Source organism: Drosophila melanogaster, chromosome 3R (genome assembly GCF_000001215.4).
Source record: "Drosophila melanogaster chromosome 3R".
Taxonomy (NCBI): domain Eukaryota; kingdom Metazoa; phylum Arthropoda; class Insecta; order Diptera; family Drosophilidae; genus Drosophila; species Drosophila melanogaster.
Genome location: NT_033777.3, coordinates 6,966,284 through 6,987,783, shown reverse-complemented (window position 1 = coordinate 6,987,783; position 21,500 = coordinate 6,966,284). Strand labels below are relative to the sequence as shown.

At 40.5% G+C, this 21,500-nt stretch overlaps 1 protein-coding gene across 5 annotated transcripts in view; it reads left to right on the top strand.

Moving 5' to 3' along the window:
* Positions 1-21,500, top strand: part of Antp (Antennapedia) — a 102,976-nt gene that overhangs the window by 11,445 nt on the left and 70,031 nt on the right. For all 5 annotated transcript variants that reach the window (NM_206451.1, NM_206450.1, NM_206449.1 and 2 more), the window contains 1 exon segment: positions 17,114-17,201. The gene's annotated coding sequence lies outside the window, so the exon portion shown is untranslated.

The following is a 21,500-nucleotide window of genomic DNA, read 5'->3' as shown; positions in this document are numbered from 1 at the left end:
CAATCCCATGAGCTCAAATTGAGACATTGCATCGAACCCGTTTCCTTGGCACTTGAGAACTAAAATATCTCGGCTCCTCCGCCCTTCTGCGTCCCACTTCAGATGTCTGGGGAACGTGTTATTAGCTTAGTTCTTGTAATTTGCATACATGTGTGTGCCAAAGGACGCGACGAGCCCTCAATGGCTGAGCGGCTATTAAAACATTCCGCTTAACACTTCCTGCGACACAAGACAAGCACCAAGATTATGCCCATTGCACCATGGGATAAAAAGTGCACTTAAACGAGAATATATAAATCTCGATAACCAATTACTGCAAGCTTGGAAAATATTTAATTTATCGTCTGTTTTGGGTCTTTTAATATGTGATTTATGAAGACTCGACTGGGGAAAGTCTCGCCTCTCCAGAGCTACGGAAATACAATATAAAATGTATCAAAATTGAAAATAGCATATCTGCAGAAAAAAACCATTTAACATGCGTTAAGTGAAATTATATTCAATTGTTTTTGGTTGTTTTGCATTTCAATGCATTGCATATTATAAAATAAATGATATAAAATTGAACAATTAAAAGTTCTTTAAGCTATGAACATAGATTAAAGATAATTGGGTGGCAAAAAGATTAAAACATAGCCAAAAATATTCTATATTATATCTCAAATTAAAATTGTAACTAGACCAATATTCTTATTCCCCAATACTTTCAATCCGTTTATCAGTGTTTCCTATCATATTAATTTCTTTTGAAAAATCATGGGCCAAAAACTATATGGATCCTATCCACTGTCTTCCAGCTTTGGCGACAACGAGTTTTACTATTTTCGTTGGCCGTGTGCAGGCCGTGAAACGGCTGCGGCCAAGTGAAACAAGTTTCTCAATTAACCAGGCGCACACTCTCGCCTGCAACTTGATTGCCAGCGATCGCCACTTGATGCAGTGCGTCCCCATCTGCATCTTTGAATCTCGGCAACTACATCTGCATCTGCCGGCTACATCCGTCCAATCCGTCAAGGCGTCGACGGGCGTACGCCCAGTTTTCTGATTTTCCTCCGCTCCAACGTTCCTGTTTTCCTATTTTCGATTGGCCGCGGCCCGTTGCACCGACATCGGATGTCTTGTAGGAAAAGAGGCATATTTATGGCGCGGCCATGTTATGAATACACCCAAGAGACATTTCTCTTCTTCGCACCCGGCTTAGATGCAATTGGGGAAATGGGAAAACACACGAAGATGCTGACTGAGATGGGTGCATCGCACTGAAAGCCGAAACGAAAAGGAAATCTAAAAATAAGAGGAAGGTGGAGTTTTTGGGTTGGAAAACGCAAACGCATGCAGCGTACGGGAAATTCTTGATCAACCATAAATCTTGGCACCAGAGCCATCCATCTATCTCGCTTGGCGCGTTCCGCGTGCAGCGCCAAAAAGTTGTTTTCTATGCTGAATCGGTTTGATCCCCCCTCGTTTTCCGTGGCTTCGCCTCCTTGTTGTTTTTCTACAAAATTTAATTTTTTCGAAAATAAAACATTCTTCTTCGTCGTCGGGCTCTTCTGTTGGCCGCCGGGTCTCTTGTTTTTCATTAGTCGATGAAAATGTGAAAATAAAAATACGTATGTTTTCCTTACTTATGCCTAATGGGTTTTGATTAAAAACCGTCATGGGCATTAGCATATATCTATTGTGATCCTAAACGATTTTCTTATAAAAGATTTGTATGTATGGTTCATATTAAATTTTTGTCGAGGTTTTTGATTTTGATACAATTTTAATGAAAACTTGCGATAATCGAATATAACTTCCAACCGAATATTAATTCAAGATACTCCCGTTCACCATGTCTTCTGTGAAAAACCTTCGCTTAAAGGTCGAATATTAAGAGCTCAAGTTCGTTTCATGTTTTGGCTCATAATTAATAAATCATGTCAGCGTCAGGCGCCGAGTCGAAGGGGGAGTGGGTCTTGGGGGCTATGGAGCGGGACCAGGAATTAAATGTGTCAAATGCAAACACGCAGAGAGGTTGGAGCCGAGGAAAAGCAAGGAGCAGAGCCGGATCCGGAGTCAGGAGGCCCGATTCTGGTAGCTGGCAGCAGGAAATGTCAAGAGCGAAGTAAATCCAACACGAAAACAAAACGCAGTCTGAAGGCATTTTCGCTGCTTGGGTTTCATTTTCAGTGGCAGCAAGAATTTCCATTAGCTGGGTGGTTGAGTGGGCGGAGTTGCTGGGGGAGTGGCAAACTGAAGGCTGGCACGCACCGCCCACCGGGAAAATCACCGGGAAAATCGCTGCCAGAGTCGAGCTTATGCGTTCCTTTTAATAAATTAAATTAAAGTCGCATGAGAATCGTCTTATTTACCTGCTGAAGTCTGGGTAAATAATGCCAAAAATGCTCCAAATATGCAAATACATAGAGAAAGGAGTGGGAGCCTTTGTGCGGGCGGGACAGTTGGTGGGGAAGTGTGTTTTGGCCGAGGGAAATGATAAACGGCGTGGTAATATAAAAAATGGCAAAAACAGCGGGCAGTCAAATAAAACAAAAACCAAAAACAAACAACAAAAGTTGCTCAGAGAATGACATATATATATACGGCCAACGGAATGGGTCCGAACAAAGAATATATATATTTATATATCGGACTGGCAAAAAGGCGGAAACTTTTTTCAACTTTTTTGGTCAACGCCGCGGCAGAAAATGGAAAAAATGGGCGCCGCAGAATAAAAACAAGCAAAATAAGAGGGAAAATAAAACCAACAAGCGAAGCAACATTTGCCACTTGGTAACAAATTTTCGGTCTAGATATTTTGGCTTTTCCCTATCTCTGGCTATATCCCCACACTCCCCTCCCGTCGTTTGTCCGTTTGTATTACGCAATGTTTTCCCCAAAAAAAAAAAAAACCTTCTTGGAAAAAAATGAGCGACACACACCCAGTGACCCTAATTTTCAGTCCTTAGAGAACCAGCAAATACCACGGCCACGGCCATATCCATCCAAAGAACCACCCTGAACTTTGGGTCCACCCTGGCGCCCCCACTCTTTGTTTTAATTTCATTTATGGCTTCCGTTTTGCCTACTTTTCGGTGACTTTTCGCCCGAGTCCTGCGATTCAACTTTTGTGATTTTCGTCATTATTCAAATGGCGTCACCCCAAAGTTGCGAACTTCATTTAAATTTATTTTCTTTTGAGAATTAATTTTAGTTTACAAAGCGATGAGTTCTTGGGCTAGAACTAACAAGGCTTCCGAGATGAGATCTTTGTGAGGACCATAAATTATTTGAGGCACGAAATCATGACATGTATAGTCGGCGATTTGTGGTTTATATGTACTTATTTCACAAGATATAAAACCTTTTTTAAGTATACTAGATATTTTTCTGCGTGAACTACAATATTATCTGCAAGGGGCTATCAAATATCCCATGCAAGTTCAATGCATGAATGGGTAAATACCATGTGCTGGATGGAGTTAGAAGTTCCGCGAACAGTCCTTCCATTTGGAACCCTAACCCTCCATGGCGGGCTTTGCATTCAAATTGTCTGTGATAAGATTGGCTGCTTTTGGGCCCGATAAGTCCGGGAATGGGGATAGTAAGGAGTCAGAAAATGAGGACGAGGACTCAGTCAACATGCGCTTCCTTCCGGCTGTTTTCCCGGCTGCTTTTTTTGCTTCCCTCGTGGGCAAACAGAAGGCTCGTGCAACTGCCACGCGTTTCGCATAGTTTGGCCAACTATGCCGAGGGTTCGAGGACACCCAGCTATATCGAAGATGTCTGCGCAGCAGTTCTGCGATATCTCATTTTTATAATTAAAACACTTGGGCCCAGGACATGTGCACTGCCCTCGGGTTGACTTCAGCAGCATTCCGTTTGGCATTCCTTGGAAGCGCCCTACCGAGGCCACAGCGCCCTCTCTTTCTGGCCCATCTGTCCGTCTCTTTCGCAGAGGGTGATATTTATCAGCTGGCAGGCGAGTGTGTGGTCCTGCTGGCCCGTATCCTGGCCAACAATCTACGTCCATCTGATTGGGGTGGTTAAACCGAACTGCAAATGTTGCGACGAAAGGAAAGGAATACATGTAGACTTAGTTCTTGTCTTTGAGAAAAATCGCAATTTTATAAAGAGATATTTTCATATATATTTTTAATATTTAAATGCAGCAAATAAATATATTAGTTAGATAGAAAAATAGAAATATAGATATATAACATTTGATTTTGATGAGTATGAAAAAATTATTTCACAACAAAATTTAGTTTCATAAGTGTTTAAAAATGTTAATTAACACTCGATTGTTATTAATATTTGAAATGCATTAATATTGGTGCAATTTTAATTACCCATAGATTGTATTTGATTAATTGACCAACCAGAGTCATAAATTGGGCAGTTCATTATTTTTGCATAAATCAATAGTTTGTTTAAAAATTATAATTAATAAATCATTGCTTTTATCTGCCCTCGTTTCAGGTGAGTTCCGTTCCCAAGTATCTGCAACTAATGATTTGTCAAGCAATTATCGAAAATATATATATATTTAAACATATATACATATATATATGTATAAACGAATGCAGGCTTAGAAGAAAAAGTTTTTGGCGACCCAACAAAAAAACGGCACGTCAGAAAACTTTGCCACCAAAAATGAATTTATGAACGCAGCTAACGGGTAAGTTTAAGCCGCCTTTGGGCCAGCAGTAAAAGCAACTGGGCAGAGGCCAAAAGCCAACGGCAAACTAAGCCAAACCAACTTATTCTTAGGCCAAAGCAAACGTCAGCCGACCGACCGAGTTTATTAATTTAAAAAGGAAATTCTCGTTTAGTCACCTTTTGATTTAAGTTCGTACAATGGCAAAGTGCAGTTGAACCCAAATGGCTTAAGAGGGGTGAAAAGGAAGAGCTTTTTAGCTTGGTTAGTAGGTTGTCCTGCCTGAAAAGGATATATGTGTGTGTAACCGAATGGGGAAGTCCTAAAGCTAACGGTTGAATTCAACGCTCTTGCTCTTGGCATGAACAGTAGTTCAAGAGTTTGGCTTACAATATATTAAAATAATAAATGCTGTCATTAAAGCATTTAATTATCATGAATTCATTTTGTCTTGTGTAAAAATAAACACCTGTAAATATAGTTTGAAAATTAGTATTAGCAGCACATCATTATTTCTAGTATCTTTTTGGCTCAAGCATTGTACATTTCTTTTAAAATTTATTTGTTTCACTTAAATGTTATTTTGGCAATCAACATTTATAGCTTATTTAAAAACAATTTAACAATGTTAGGCCACTGTTGCCATCCATTCGTGTGCATATATTTTCCTAAATACACCCCCATGCATATATGTATATGTTTGTATATCCCCCCATTTGTTGCCCGATTCCCCCGGAAAATCCCCTCTGCTTCGGTTGCGTTGAAATGTTCTCGATTTTGTTGCTGGTGACGATGTCCAGAGAACAGGGAAGTGAAAAACTCTGCCGCAACGTGGACCCCAGCCAAAGAGTTTTGTTTTGTTTTGGTTTGTGTTGTGCTGAGTTGCTGGTGTTTTGGTTTTGTGTTTTTTCCGTGCAACGAGTTCATTCAAACTCATTCAGTCACTCGTGCAGTTTGCTGGCTGCCAGACCAGAGCCATTTAAATATGCAAAAAGTTCGCACTGAATGCAGCAGAAATGATTCGTCCACCCCCGCAGAGCTCACTATTTCCTCGACAATCATGCGCAAAATGCGGAGAGCTTTCAGTTTTCACCCCCCCAGACGGCGAGGACGTCGGGCGGTGGTAGTGGTAGGTTGGTTGGGTGGTAGTTGGGGAAAAGTTGTTGCACCCCCGCAGATTGCATGCAAATTGGTTAAAGTGTGAATTTATGTGAGAAATATTGTTTGCTCTTGTTTTGCGCACATTCGCACTAACACTCGAAAGACACGACAAAATGATTTAGCTGCCTATGCAAATTGAAGTCAACTGGCTGACTGACATTTGATTCAAGCAGTTCATTATTTGTGGCTGAGTTGTGCGACGCCTTTTTTGCCTTTTTAAAAAGGTAATTATAATTTTTAAAAATAATTAAAGCCTTTGGCGGCAGTCGTAAATCTCTCACGTTTTATATGCTTTCATATTTATGCGCTTAAAAATTCCGCATCAAATGCATATTCTCGTCTGTGTGTGCAGTGCCATAAACACTCAATTAACGATTTTTAAAATTAATTTTTCATACATTTCTGCATTCAGCATTCTGCGCTCGGCATTTCCTCATTTTTCCGCAGGCTCTTTTTTTCTTTCCACGGCCAAATTAACAGAAAATAAAACGAGAATGCAAAATTGTGTGCAGTTCACTTCACGCCGCTCTGCATTTCCAGCTGCCCCTGCGCTTCTGTGTGCGGAAAATGCGTTTAATTTATGGCCTGGTCCTGGTCCGAGGACTCGAACCTGGAGACTCCTCTCTGCGAAATGCGTGTGTCCGAAAAATTGGCGATCCCCAACTCCGATGCAATCCCGGTCCATGTATTTTTTTGCAACTGGCGCCAATGCAAATGCACTGGCTGCACTCAAAAGACGGGGGGATTCTCGGCCAGAGCACTGACCTTTTTTGACATTTCCAGTGAATAAGATAAATTCATTTTCATGGCGAGCAATATTTTTGCTTTAGATATATTGGTACTATATCTTATGTAACCCTAAAAGCATTTAAACAAAATATATACCTTATATAGAGAGTGAATCTTAACTACTAACAAGTTAACAAAGAATTAAATAATTAATTACACACACATTGTTTGGTTACCAATAAAATAGTAAACGGTTGAAAGTCATTTTAAGATGATTTTGTGAACTATACCGTGCTCTGAAATACGCTTATCTTTTAAATTAAATACAATTATATTTTTAATGTGCCCATTTATTAACAAATATCCTTGATACTGCACAAACTTTTCAACAAAGCAGAAACAGCCAACATCAACTTTACCAAATTCGGTATTTTTCCAGACGAGTTTTATAGGGGAATCTCCCATGAATTAAAAATGCAACACAAATTGCATTTGGCACCTGGGCAACCCCTTTGTTTGCCCCTTTCCACAAAAACAAAAGAAACGGAAGTGGCAGACGAGTGAGCTAGTGAAAAGTTGTTGATAAACAAAGCTATTCCATGGGTTAAAGTGAAACACAGGAATCGAGGGGTTTGCTTGCCCGTGCAATTGAATTAGTCAGTAGAACAAAATGCCAAGTACAGTGAGTGCAACAAAACGAGGCACAGTCAGTCCACGGACACGCTACTTCGCATCAAAGACTCCGCTTGCTTCAAGGTGTTGGCGTGTGGCCGAAAAAACAACACAAAATTGCATTTTTAATTAAGTGCGGCTCACAGGTGCTAAATAGCCATGTCCCTTTTCGGACATGCAACTAACTCCCAGTCGCAGATTGTTGCTCGAGCATTTATCGAGGTGTTGCAGCCCTTGCATAATATGGAATGGAAATGGTTGTAATGGATCTAATCTGAAAGTTTTAATTTTGTTTTTCTAAAAAAAAAAAATTCACTGCTTGGAGAAGTAATATGTGCTTACTTATTATTTAATTAAAGCAGTACTTTGGTGGTGTATATTTCTTTATATTCCAAACGAGCTGATTCTATCATGTACTGCACTTCCCACAAAGTGTGCAACACTTTTGCTGATTTCTGTATAGTCTGTCGCATATTCAGCAATTTTCCACTTCACATTGCAGACGTAAATAAAAAGATGCAACGGAAAGCGTGTGGGGAAGAATAAATAAAAGCAATGCATTCTCAGAGCCGGGGAGGGGATATACAAAATAAAGAGTAAACTATGCTGTTTGACCCCCGCTCATCCAACCCCTTTTGGGGCTGAGTGGCTCAGGCTCAGGCACAGCCACCTCATCATCCGCAGCCACAGCGTCAACATTTCGAACCCTCCCACAGCAGCTGCTGCTGCAAAACACCCATTTGACAGAGACGCATACCTGTATTTTTTTGGGGGGGTTAAGTATCTATACTTATTTATTTATATATTACCTATAAAAGATACTTTTCATAATATAATGCTAGTGATTGAAGATACGTATATTTCTCTATATTTGCATAGCTTGAGTCAGCAGGTTGTCTTATTGATCGCCACAAACTATTAGCCGGTATCCCCTTCTCTTCGACGCCTCTGACTTTTTTTCGCAAACTTTTCCCTGAAAATGCCACATCTCCACCTCTCGAACTGTGGGCACAATAAATAATTGCAACGGCGGCAAACATTTCGCATTGCACTTTCTGCAACCAAAGCGAAAAAGGCAGCTACAATTGCGCGGGACAGCACCCGCTTCCACTTCCCTCCCACATTTTCGTCTGCCTGGGTCCTGCCCACTTTGCCCCCGCAATTCCCACCTCGGTGACCCTCCCCACTCCGCTCTCCACACCCACAAATGGCCGCTGGCCAGCGCAACTGTGCAACAGAATGAAGAGATTTTTATCGGCGATTCTCACTGATTTCATGGCAAATAAATCGCTCATTTTCGCTTAATTGGAAAATTATGGCTTTTTCGGCTTGTACGGTGGATTGTAATCGTGGATGGCAAACCGCGTGTGTTTGATTTGCATGCATGTGAGTGGAAATGTTGCATGGTCCGCACATGCTTAAATTAAATGCTGAAAATTATACACTATTTGTGGTCGCTGCAAAAGGAGAAAATATCTCAAAAATGCTGTTCTTTATTGAGCCTAAATATGTTCGTTCATATTTAAAATAATATTGTATTTTTTGAGAGGTGTTGTTTTGTTTTGGCATTCCAAAACTGGTTTTAACTATAGTTTCTTTTTTGCGTTCAACCCACTATTCCTTGTGAAGGGAAATGACTTCATTCAAATGCATAATTTGAGTTGATAATTTTTAAAAAGTCAAATTATGTATTCGATTTTATTGTTTTCTACCTTTTAGAAAACCTCCTTTTCAATATGTTTAACTATAATATTTCACATTTTCACCCAATTCCATTCAAGTATGGGAAAAGTTCCAATTTAACTCGGTGTCGTCTCAGCGATGATTTATGGGCCGAAAAAAGAAGGGCGCAGGGAAAAAAGCCAAAACACAGCGACCACGCCAACGTCAGCTTGCCTCCGATCCACCCCCTCTCCTGGCACTATTCCACCCCCATCCATTCAGTCCCCCTCGCCGTCCATGGAAACGTAGCACATGTGTCGCTTGGCTCAAATTTTCCACCACCGCCATTGTCTGCTCGGTATCGCTTGGGTCGCACTAAGCGACGGCAGCATCAAAATCAGGCGGCGGTATCATGGCCGCCTCCGTTATCGTTATATAACCAACCCCGCAGACGTTTTATGCACACACAGACACACACACACACAGTCAAGCTGGCAGGAGCAAAAGGAAGAGGCGAATGGCTGCTGCTGATGCTGCTGCATCGCCACATGTTGTCATGCGATGGGCCAAAGGATTTGTCGACCTCTGCGGTCTCAAATTTCAATATCGCCCACGGACACGCACACAGCTCCGCTTGAGACCCTTTTTGTGGAAAGGATAAGGGAGCGTTGGGTTGGGAAAGGGGCAAGGGATCGCCCGGAGGATGAAACCCGTGGCGGGCAGGCTAAACTATTGTATTTCTTAATAAGGATTCCGCAAATCATTTAGTTCAGTGGCTTTTGGGAAAATTAAAAAAAATAATCCAGAAGGTGCAAAATGATAAATAAAACAAGAAAGTAAAAAAAGTGTTAAAAAGGGGTTTAATAAAAGATAGTCTTAACACTACGTTAGTTATATATGCAGAGATTCATGCAGGGATTTCATTAATTTCTCGGGTTCTTGAAGTATAAACTGGCACTAGAACGGAATTGAAGAAACCGCTTGCTTTTGCAAGTCATTTTTTTTTAATTTAAAACTTTTAAAAAATTGAATTTTCTAATTTCTTACCATAATCGGTCGCCAGAAAGTATGCAACGATTTTTAGACATCATAGACGGATGAATATAGATGTGAGTTCGCTTCTGATGTTTCGACTAGAGTTTGTTTATATATATTTCCTTATTCTTGGCTTTAAAACTGCCATTAAATTTCAGCTGATTTATGCAGCATACGGTTTATTCAATTTAAGTATAATACAATTTGATGCGCTTCGGTCAAATAAGTTAGTTCCGCGTTTAACTCACTCAGTGAACAAAGGAACTTAGCTCGCGCCCAAATCCAAGTCGAAATCCCGCCCAGTCCTGTCATAATATAATAAAAATGAAGTTAACCTTTAAACAACTTGCACCTCTCAGCCAACGATCGGGATTTCCATGCTCAGATATATATATAAGTATCCGTGTAAGGGAGAGTCCTTCCTTGGCTTGCTTGTCTGTGTAAAGTCCGCAGTGGCCGAGTGTCTTTGTGAGCGAGTGTGCGTGCATGTGCGACTATGATTAATTACTTTTGCATACATTTACATACAAATTTGTTGCCACATTGTCTGCTCGGCCATCGCGCTCCCCACCCCTCTTCTGGCCGTTGAGCTACCCTTTTTTCAGCCGGGGTGGTTCTCGTGGGTTGGGGTGGCTTTCCTGCCCGCGGCAGGGTTAATTTCATATGATATTTTTCATTTTCTGCGCAACGAGAACGGAAGGAAGTTGATTTGACAAAACTTTTTTTCCCCTTTTGGTTGCACTCGTATTTTGCATACTCTGCGCCCTGATTTCATGTGTGTTGAAGCTCGATAATTGCATTTAAATATTTGATTGTTTCTGCTATTTCTGCTGGTAAATATGAAATTTAAAGCAAAATCTTTCATTTTGATGAAAAGTATTAAAAATACTTTTTTAAGGCAATTAGTTATAAATATTGTATATGCACTTATCTTTCAACCAGAAGAATTCTACATTATATACAAATCCTCCTAGTATACGACAATAAATCAAAAAGTGGCCAGTTACACAGCATAAAAAGGGAAATATTTAAAGGGGCGCGACCAGAGGAAACCAACTAATTTCGGTAATTAAAAACTCATATAAAATGGATACCCGAAATCTCCGTCTCCACGCTGCCTTCCAAAATTAACACGATTTTTCCACTTAGCTACCCTCGAAACACACATGCACATACACATATATGTATATCCAAAAGCAGCAGGAGCTAAGCAAAAAAAAAAAAAAGGGTTCAAAGCCCAAAGGGAGGACGACGCAACGATGACGCCGATGAATCCTGCGGCTTTTTCGACTTCCTTTTGCCAAGGACTGCAATCAGGCTCAGCAGCTGCCTCGCCAGTTAACCTGTCGCCCTGTCCTTTGTCTCCGAACCCCCCCCCCTCTCCCCCAGCCACCGCTCGACACCCTTTGACTCCCTTTGGCCGTTGTGTTTTATATAATAAATGAGCTAGGTGGGTTAAAGGCGTATTTCTGTCTAGTAAATTAGCAAAATACATGCAGGCACAGAGGCTCACACACGTGAAAACGTGTTTACTGCTGCGGCTAAAACAATAGAGCTATAGGTATAGAGCAAATACAGCTGTAAAATATGTTGAATCTTAAATAAAATGCGCTAAATTTGCAACTAAAAAATACATACGTCAAAGTATTAAGCTGACCTGAAAAGTGTCTTTACTACTTCATTGAAGCTGTTGAATATAAAGAGGGTATTTTTTAAGTTCTGGCGCTATTATCTTGGCGCGTGCTGTGTGCGTGTGTGACGCCACGCCTCCTTTTTCGGGTTGAAAATTCTCAGAGGAGTGGGGAGACTAATGGGTTGCCGTGTGCTCTGATTGAGTTCGGCACAAATTGCTACTCAACCGAAACCATCAACCGTACGAACATAGCAACCTCTCACTCCCACACTAACACATATAGAGGTACACAATCCGCCCCTGTACGTATGTGTATCTGTGTGGGGTTATCCCCAGTTGTCGCCTTGTTAAGTTTAAATAATGCTTTTTGCCATTTCCTCTATGCCAAGGTCATTCAAAATTCAAACCAAGTTTGCATATTTTCCAGCTTCACCCACACACACACCCATTCAGATATACATTCACACACACACACACCTAGGCATTTGGGGTCGCCCTTTCGAAATTGAGTTTGAAATATTTTCAACATTGTCTGCAAATTTCTGCCGCATCATAAGTTGAACTTAAATGAACTGGCTTCATTGAGAAGCATTTTCAGCTTGTAGCCGCAACTCCACCACTCCACCCACACAATCTCAATCACACCTACACCACTGCACCCACACCCTCACAGAAAGACACCACACACACTCACACACAGACAGAGGAACAGTTGTCGCACATGCAATTTATGGCAAATTCCAAGTCTCAATTGGTTCCCAAAATGGAAATTGAAGTGAGACTGAGACTGAGAGAAAGAGAACCAGAAAGAGCGACGGAAAATGTAAATGTATGCAGGGTACAACCTACTAGTTAAATCTAAATCGAGCAGAGAAAACTTAATGGTGCGGGCGGAAGTTTCAACAAGAACTTTAAATACTGATTTCAGGAAATTTAGTATGGATTTTGATGTCAAAAATGAACATGTTATTGCACTTTTATACAGGGACAAACTTAGAAGTATAACAATGACATACTAAGAAATTCATGTGATAACTGCTTCTTATATAGATATAATAACTTTTAACTTAACTTTCTTTTAAGTGGAATACCAACTTTAAGGAAATCGATTATGCCAACTAAATTTTCGCTTTCTTCCATCTGCATTCCCTTTCAACCAGCTCTGTTGCTTTCAATCATTTGGGCAATTAATAAATAAAGATGGCTGACCTGCGATTAAACTAGTTCTACCACATAACGGCACTCTCTAAACTGAGTCACCAACCAGAAAAAAAAACACACCGAAATTACCGCTTTTGTCTTGTGAATTTAGATTGAATCAGAAAGCGCTGACCATGAAGATGGAGTCATGTAAAGAGTTAATCACTTACCGCTGTCAGGTTGGACGGTCCTCCTTCTCCGCCGACACTTAGTCAATATTTCGCTGGCCGGGCTTTTCATCTGGACCGCTGCGGACTGCGAACTCGGAAAAGATTCTTATCGCCTCAACCGCAATGGACAGGGCAAATTCATGGCGTGGAGCGAACAACACGAATCATAGTCACATCATGCGCGCGCTAGACAGCCAAACAAGATATAGAAACACGAAAAAAATATAGGAAAAAATGCCAGATACATCGTACTTGCGGTTCAGGTTCAGGGTCCGCAGGGGGGACTTTATCGTTGGCGCTACGACAACAAAAGGCGACCTTACCGACACATCGTTCATTTTAATTTGCACAATAACTCACAACCAACCAAAGCTAACTCGATTTTTTTTTTCGCAAAATGAAAAAATAATTACCCGCGCTGAAGAGGCAAAAAACGAAAGAAAAAACCCAAAAACCAAAGGTTAATTTAAATTTCAAGTCACACCAGAGACCAGAAGTTGTTGCGGCACTTTGTCCCCCAATCTCCTCTCCGCCATTCCAGATTGTGTCACGAAAATGACTTACAGGTTACTTCAGCTCAGTTCTCCATCTTTCGCCTGCAATTCATCAAAATGCAAATCTCGTTGCCACAAGAACGACAGCAAAAAAAAAAATATATAGGATAAACGCCTGGGATTCACTGGCTGTTTTTGTCAGGAAAGTATGTATATATGTACATACATATAGCCAAAAATATATATTTAAGTATGTCCGTATGGGGGGCGAGGAGTTAGTTCCACTTAAAGATCGAGATAATCTCCCCTCGAGTTGATGATTATTGTTTATTAAGTGTCGGCTCTGTCATAAAATGAAAAGGAACTTCACTTTTTATTGCCGCACGTTTTGGCTTCTTTTGTTATATATATATTTTTCATTTTCCTCGCCGTCACTGATTCTGAATCTAGTGGCGGTGTGTGGTCTTCTTAATATGGATACAAATCATTTACAAGCCTTTTTGTACATCTTTTATATATTTTATTAACCAGAAATCTGTTGTCTTGCATGACGATAGTGTGTTTAAGTGCCATGCTCAACTTTTGCTTTGAATTTTTATAGTGCTTCTTTGCATTTTATATTTATTATTATTGGATTACTTAACGTGGTTCGTTTCGGGGAGGCATTTACAGTATCTCATAATATTGAGATATGAACAAAGACAGTACGAGCCGTAGTGAGGAACGTGATTTTCAGGATCCACTGTACGCTGTAAAAATCGCCTCAAATTATCCTTAGAAAACTCAACGAGAGGAAACGTTGCCACGCCAAATTGCGCCAATAGGTGGCGTTTTAAATTTTCCACAGCTTCCCCAGCTTTCTGATTTACTTTCACCCCTATTATCCTTTAGTAGGGACTAGGTCCCTTACACATTCCCACTATTATCCTTCAGTCGAGACATGAACCCGGAATGAATATCCTTCATCCTGAGCTTTCACCATAGTTCTGCCTCCGACCGCTGGTGGGCGCTATGAGTTTTTCTCCTGTTATGAAATGCGAAAAGTTTTATTTATTTTGACACCGTATGAAACATTATCTCTCTGATTGGCAAACATTGGAATTGTTTTTCTTTGCGTGTAGTCAGTGCATTCTCAATTCTCCGGAATTTATTTTAAGCTACAAGTGCAAAATTTGGTTTTGGGCACCGGCGACTGCGCATTCAAATGCCGCTCATTAAATGTGTCCGCGTTGTCTGCATAAATCAAACGAACGCACTCCGATTTGGGGATGGGGTGGCCCACCCACGATCAGATCCAGCGATCCATCGATCGCTCGATCAATTAATTAAGTATTTCGATCACAAGCGGCGACTTAAGCGGCCAAAAACTATTTTCGCTGTTTAATTTTACGATGCTCTCGGTTCGGGGGAAGGCTCTTTACGGTTTTTTTACGACTCTCGGCCATAAATCGCAGCGAGTGCCGCTGCCGGGGGCTAAATGACAAAAATATTTATGGATGTTTTGTGATGTTGGGCGTGAGCTGGTTGTCTGATCTGTCATTCACGTGTCAGTCCGCCGATCCCCCCCAGATACCGCAACCCAGCTTGGATGGGTTGGCCCTGCCTTGTGTGACTTTCAACAATTTCGCAGCGAGCGCTAAATATTTTCGCGATCAAAACAAACGGCGCAAATAGCGCAAATATTATGCATATGAATTTGCGTACAGTTACGCCTAGGTGGTCTTCCACGCCCCTCCAATGCCATAAAATGTTTTCGAATTCCAAGGGTTTATATGCTTCTCCATCGCTTTTTTCGAGAGTGCTACGTGCGGCAGAGCGTGTCCGCAGATATAATTTCAAGCAACTTGCAAAATACCCTCGAGTCGTCTTGGGTGCGAAATAATTGGGGAGGGAACCCCCCGAAACTCAGCTGCGATCACTTTCTTCTTCGATAATTATTTTGATTGGAAGGGGAGCAGCAAAATCATTGGCACGCTCAAGAGAAATTTGGCAATATACTGAATATTTCGGCAAAAAAATATTATGTTGAAAAAAGGTTTGCTAAAACTTTAAAATTGCATCGCACTTAAAAAGAAAGTGGCTATAAATGTATGCAAATGTATTGTTATCATATATACACAATACATATCTTTACATTATTTGAAAACATCAGAAAACATCAAAAAGTCTCAGCTCAAGTTAGCTCTAGTTTTGCCTGAGTCTCGAGACCACATTTTGATCAAAATTCAATGTTTTTATCTAATCTTCGTCATCGATTCCTAAAAAACGGAACCATGGAAGCCAAAACTCTGGTAATTCTTTTCATACTTCGCGCAATTAACAATCAGCGGACTGGAAAGCCAAATCGAAGCCTGCCCATTGTTGGCACCGCAACCTTCTAAACCAGGTGCATACATGTGTCACTCCTTCTGTCGCTTTCATAAGGTCTCTCCAAATAAATATAAAAAGGAAAACACTTCGCACTTTGAGGTCGTTGAGTTTAGTACACACTGATCAAATATGTATTTGAATTTTAACAATAAGCCATACAATAATAATTTAAAAGAATCAAAAATTAATTAATATATCGACGATCTATAATAATGTTTAACATAATATCACAGTCACAAACCGAAGTTCCTCCCAGTTAAACAGCACCAATTTCTAATAATATTTTTAGTTGCATCACTTGTTAGGCTATTTTGCAATATGCAAATACACAAAATTTATTCGCAGTGCAATCAACTGCATTGAAATCGCATTATTAACGCCTGCAAGGAGTGAGCTGCAGTGCACAGTCTGGGCCATTCCATTCAATTCACTTACCAAATTGGCAGCAGCCAAGCCAAGAAGTCGGGTGTGAAAATAATCTGTTTAACGAGGGAGTTTTACAAAAGACCCGAAGATGCCACAAAAAGAGGCAGCAGCGGCCACAAAAGAGGAAACAACAAACGAGCAACAATAATGACATTTGGCGCAAATGAATGAGAAGCGGGCTCAAACATCCGTTTCCCCTACCCGTAACCCTCTCTCCCAGTCGCTTACCGCAAAAGGATATGACAGCAGCTTCGAAGTCGAGCCTGAACCTGAGCCTGGGTTCCAAACTTTAGCTTTAACTGAAACTGAACCTGACAGTCTGCCACTTGGTCTTTGGCTCTTTTGGCCATGGCCAGCTTCCTTGTTTCTCTCGCTACTTGGGCACTTTGGCATTTAGTGATCTTTTTGCTGCCGATCGTTCCTTTTCTCTCTGCGTTCTGTATGCGGAGTGACTCGGGTGACATTAAAAGGTGGGAAAATGTCAAAAGTTTGCAACGAAAGAATCTTTTGTCTTCTTGTTTCAGCTGATACCCGGAATAATTGCTGTGGGATATATACTTACAGGGAACTAAAGTATTTATAATTGTTAATATACACAGTCGATATTAAACATACAGACACATACATATATACATAAATTTAACGATACTTGCTATGAAACAGTTTACATGTATTTATTCTTAAACTACGTTTAAGAATATGAATATAATATTTCAATAAATTTTTTTTAAAGAAATTTACAAGAAACCAAAATAATTATATTATTTGAAAGATAAACGAAGTTCACAAAATTTCTCAGCCAAATTTTACATGGGTGCTTCCGCTACCAGCCACGTGTGGCGCCACTGAGCGCAGGCGATAATTTTTCTGCTAAACGATTTAAGCAACAACTTAAGCAGCGTTTTTCTCTCCATTGCAGTGCAATTTTGGATTAGCCCAGCTGTAAATGGACAACAAAGGTGGATTACCTACATGGATAAGGACAATTTAGCCCCGCAACGCAAAAGGTAGGCCCCAAATTGAATCAATTTCGCTACACAAATGTTTAACCCGCGACAATCGGGGCGCTCGCTATTAATCCTAAGTGCTTCCCGTGATTTTATGCAAATCGAACATATCGCCGGGGAACGCAGGACAGAAGGAGGCCGCGATTCGGTGTACAAATGACAGTTGGCTGTGACACAAAACAGCGACTTAAAGAAGATGTTGAGCGCTCTGCACGTTGCATGCCAACATCGGCAGCAACGACAATTTCCACTGGACAAAAGACGTTTTCATTTGTTCATTGATAATGCTTTAAGAACTACAGTAGCAACAACAACATGAAAGCCCAACAACGACAAAGCGCAGCGAGAAGAAGAAGAGCGAAACATGCGACAAAACAACATAATTTAAATTTTGCGCATGCATCAGGTTTTCTCTCCATCCCGAAATAAATAAAAAAAACGGGCAACATGTTGCTGCAACACGCCAAGAACTCAGCAACACAGCACCCCTACCCACAAAAAAAAACATTTTTATTTATTCCTTTCATGGCTCGTAATCCGGTAGCTGTTGCTTTCCTGTGCCTTTGTTGTTGCTGCCTTCGATTTGCTTTGAATGAAAACGAAATTATCGCATTATTAACTAGACCTCGCAGACTAACAAGATGGTCTAAAAAGAGGCTGGCCCTCCCACCCCGAACTCCCCCTTTGTGTCCACGACCGACCACATACTTAACAATAAAATGAATTGTTAATTCCCTTGCACCCTTGCACTTTCCGACGATTTTTTCCCATTTCGCTGTTTGTGGGCTCAGCCCAATGCGAATCTTCTGCCTGACTTCGCCGATGTAATGCTCAAGTGCCTTTCTTTTATCTGCGCCACAATCGCCAGTTGGCCGAGCTTCTAGATGGGTACGATGGGCGTGGCAGGCGATTGTTTGGCTAGAATTAGCACATGAATATATGGGGATATCTTAGTGACGTTAAAAAATGATAAGTCCTATAAAAGCAATTAAACAATTCGAATTTTTAGAGCTTAACCTTCATAGGACATTCTTTAGTTGGTTGGAATATTATTGTATATAATGATTGCTTAATTTGATTTACCTAATTTATTCGAATATCTACAAATTCGGCTATATCGGTCAAACATTTATAGATCAGAGCTGAAGAAAGAACAGGCAATAAAAAAGTTTAATAGTTTTACACTTTTTTAACTGCATAGTTTGGCATTTAATCCACTGTTTGGGCCAACTTCACTGGGTGGAAGTTCTTTAGGCGTGCTTTAAAGCAAAACACCGAACTTGTTCTTATTTTTCGTATGTCCAACGAGCAGAGACCTAAGCAAAACCAAAGAACGAACCGAACAATTGTTTGCGCGCCAATTGTCTCCGTCCAGAGGTCCCACTGTCCCATTCCATTTGGTCTGGGTCTGGGCATGGGCTTGGATTTGGATTTGGGTTTGGTCCCACAATGGAACAGACCCCGAGACTTTGGGCCCTCGGCAAATGTCTTCTTCCACAGAATTTGAAACGGAAACATCGAACACTTTGTTTTGGTTCTTGTTTCACATTTTACTTGTTTTCCTTGGCAGTCTTTTTTGCTTGCTGATTTTGCCAGTTTAGTCTATTTCTTGCTGCCTTTTTGTGAAACTCAGCATTGGCGTTTGTAAGCGCGCGCATGCGTAAGTCTCTCAGGTTGGTTTAGTCACGCAATGGGCCGCGTCTCTGGGTTTTGGGATCTGGGATTTGGATTGGGAACAAAACTGAACCGAACCGAACGCAGCACGTAACTGCAGCGACTTTAGTCAAAATTAACAAGCCTCAAAACACAATTTCCAGCGCATGCAAATTCGTTGTCAAAATAAAATAAAATAAGACCAGTGAAATCGAAACAGAAACTGGATAGCACACAGTAAGAAATAAAAGATTTTCAATGAAATGAAAATAAATGCTGATATTATAAATTGCATGAATAAATATTTCGTTGTAAGTGAGAACATGCTGTTCAAATTATTGGATCCTTATAAGTTGAGCGAAGAAAACTGTAAGCCGATATTAAATGAGTATTGTGGGCGAAAGTTGTAGTTGTATTTTGTAATATTTTCAAAAGACTTAATCGTTCCAGGAAAGCCAACATATTTTATTATATTGTTTTTCGTGCAAAAGGTGGGTCTGGTCAAAGGGAGTTAGGAGGGGCAAATCCAGTTAAGCGATAAATGAGTTACTGACGTCCGAGCATGTGCATGTCCAGTATCAGGCTCCATTCGAGGCTCCTTCTTGGCCACTCGAGTGTCTTGCTCCAGGCTAAGAAGCAGGTGCTACATCCACGGAGAAACCTCCGACACCCCCCCCCCCCCATCAACCAGCACCTAACTTCCTCAACCCGCAGATCCCCCCTGCTGCAACATTTCAACAGCCTTCAAAAAGCATTTCCAGACATTCTCATATGCAAATTTATGCACTAAGCGGACCACTTTTTCTAGGGGAGCGGTGAGGGGGATGAGGTGGGCAGCGATGGAGGCGGTGGGGGCGTCACCTCGGGCATACCACGTAGTGGAAGAAGTAGAGGAAGAATAAGAGGCTATGGAGCTGGCGAGCAAAAATTGATATATGCCCGGGTTATGGTAAAAATCAACTAATTGATCTGCGGCTAACATGATTTTTATCTTTTGAGAACTTAATTATTTTCTGTTTCTGTTTCGCCAGCCGTGCGAGTTGGGACTTCCAATTTGAAATCGATATGGTTGGTGGCTGGTGCTATATACATATGCACATATGTATAACCGATATCTTCACCAACTGACAGGGGACAGAAACAGCATAAGAAACTGAGATACTGGAGCGGATGCGTAGGAATGCGAAGGTCTTCGATATGGAGTTCGATTTGAGTGCTTTCATGGATCGGCTTTGAAAGGTTTTCAAAAGATTTCGGTAGAATTAGAAATTAGGAACTAGTCTAAATCCCGTTGGTTTTCTGTCGTTTTAAACATTATTTATCAAGTTAACTTTTTGCAGATCTAAGTAAATCTGAACTAACTGCTTAACACTTACACTTCTTAGAATCTATTTATATAGATATGTACATTTGACTTATTTCAATGATTTCAATGAAATAATTTAAGTCATCAGGGACGGTAGTATATAAATCTTTGGAAGAAGCTAATTAAAAGTTAGATTTCAGATATGGTATATGGTATATTCTAAATCAAATTCTATATAAAAAAATATAAATTAATTGAAAATAAATAATAATTTGGCTTTGCACCCAATGTTTTCTTGCAGTGTTGCGAATTAAATTCAATTGTTGGTCCAAGCCCGTTACCATTGTTTGGCCAAAAGCGATTGCCTTGAAGGGGGTCAAACGTGCGAATGGGCTAAATAGACGAAAATAACCAAAGCCAAATCTAATTCTTGTCGGTTGCCTTAAATGATCGAAAGTTTTATGTTGCGTGCCACAAATACGGCAGCTGAGAATTTATGTTAATATCAAAACACTCGATCAATATGCGAGTCAGCCGAAGGCAGTTATCGGTATCGTTCAATTTGGCAATGGAATTAAATTCCGATAAAAAAAAAGGAATGAACTAGTGAGGCAAAAACACAAAGGCAAGGAAACAAAGTCAAAATTTCAATTTTCCGCTCTGACATTTGCTTTCTCTTCACTTCCAGTGAGAGCAGCTACATTTTTATTTTTGGCGCCAAACAGATGCCTTTAAGAGAGAAGCAGGATAATTTAAGAGAGGACTCTCTTAGCGCAGCTGTTGTCAATTCCAGTTTTTCAACACAGGGGTGGGACTTCAGTTCTGCGTTCGCCATTTGGCATCCGCCACTCGAATTCTTCACTTTGAGCTCCGCACCGCAATGGTTGAAATCGAGGATGTTTGGAAATTGCCGTCGGCAAATCATGGCCGACTCATCATCTTTCTATTGTTGTATTTGTGGTGTGCTTGTGTGCCTCTGTGCGAGTGTGATTGTGTACCCATTTTATTTTTGGAATAACAATTAAATGTCGACTTCAGTTTTCGAGCTCATCAAATTCATAATTTATTTTCCGCTTCGAAATCAGTTTGGATTTTACATTCTACGTAATTTAATTTTCTGTTGCATTACAACAAATACTAATATTAAATTACCGACGGCAAAGCAAAAAAAAAAAAGGATTTGCAATACCGACTATTTCATAGTTAATTTGATGGCCAAACCCAAACCTACATAAATTGATGAATTTTAAAATTTGCGTACGACATTCAAGATTTTAATGCATGATAATGTTTCATAATAACTTCGTTTAATCCTTGCGTTCTGTTCATACATATTATTT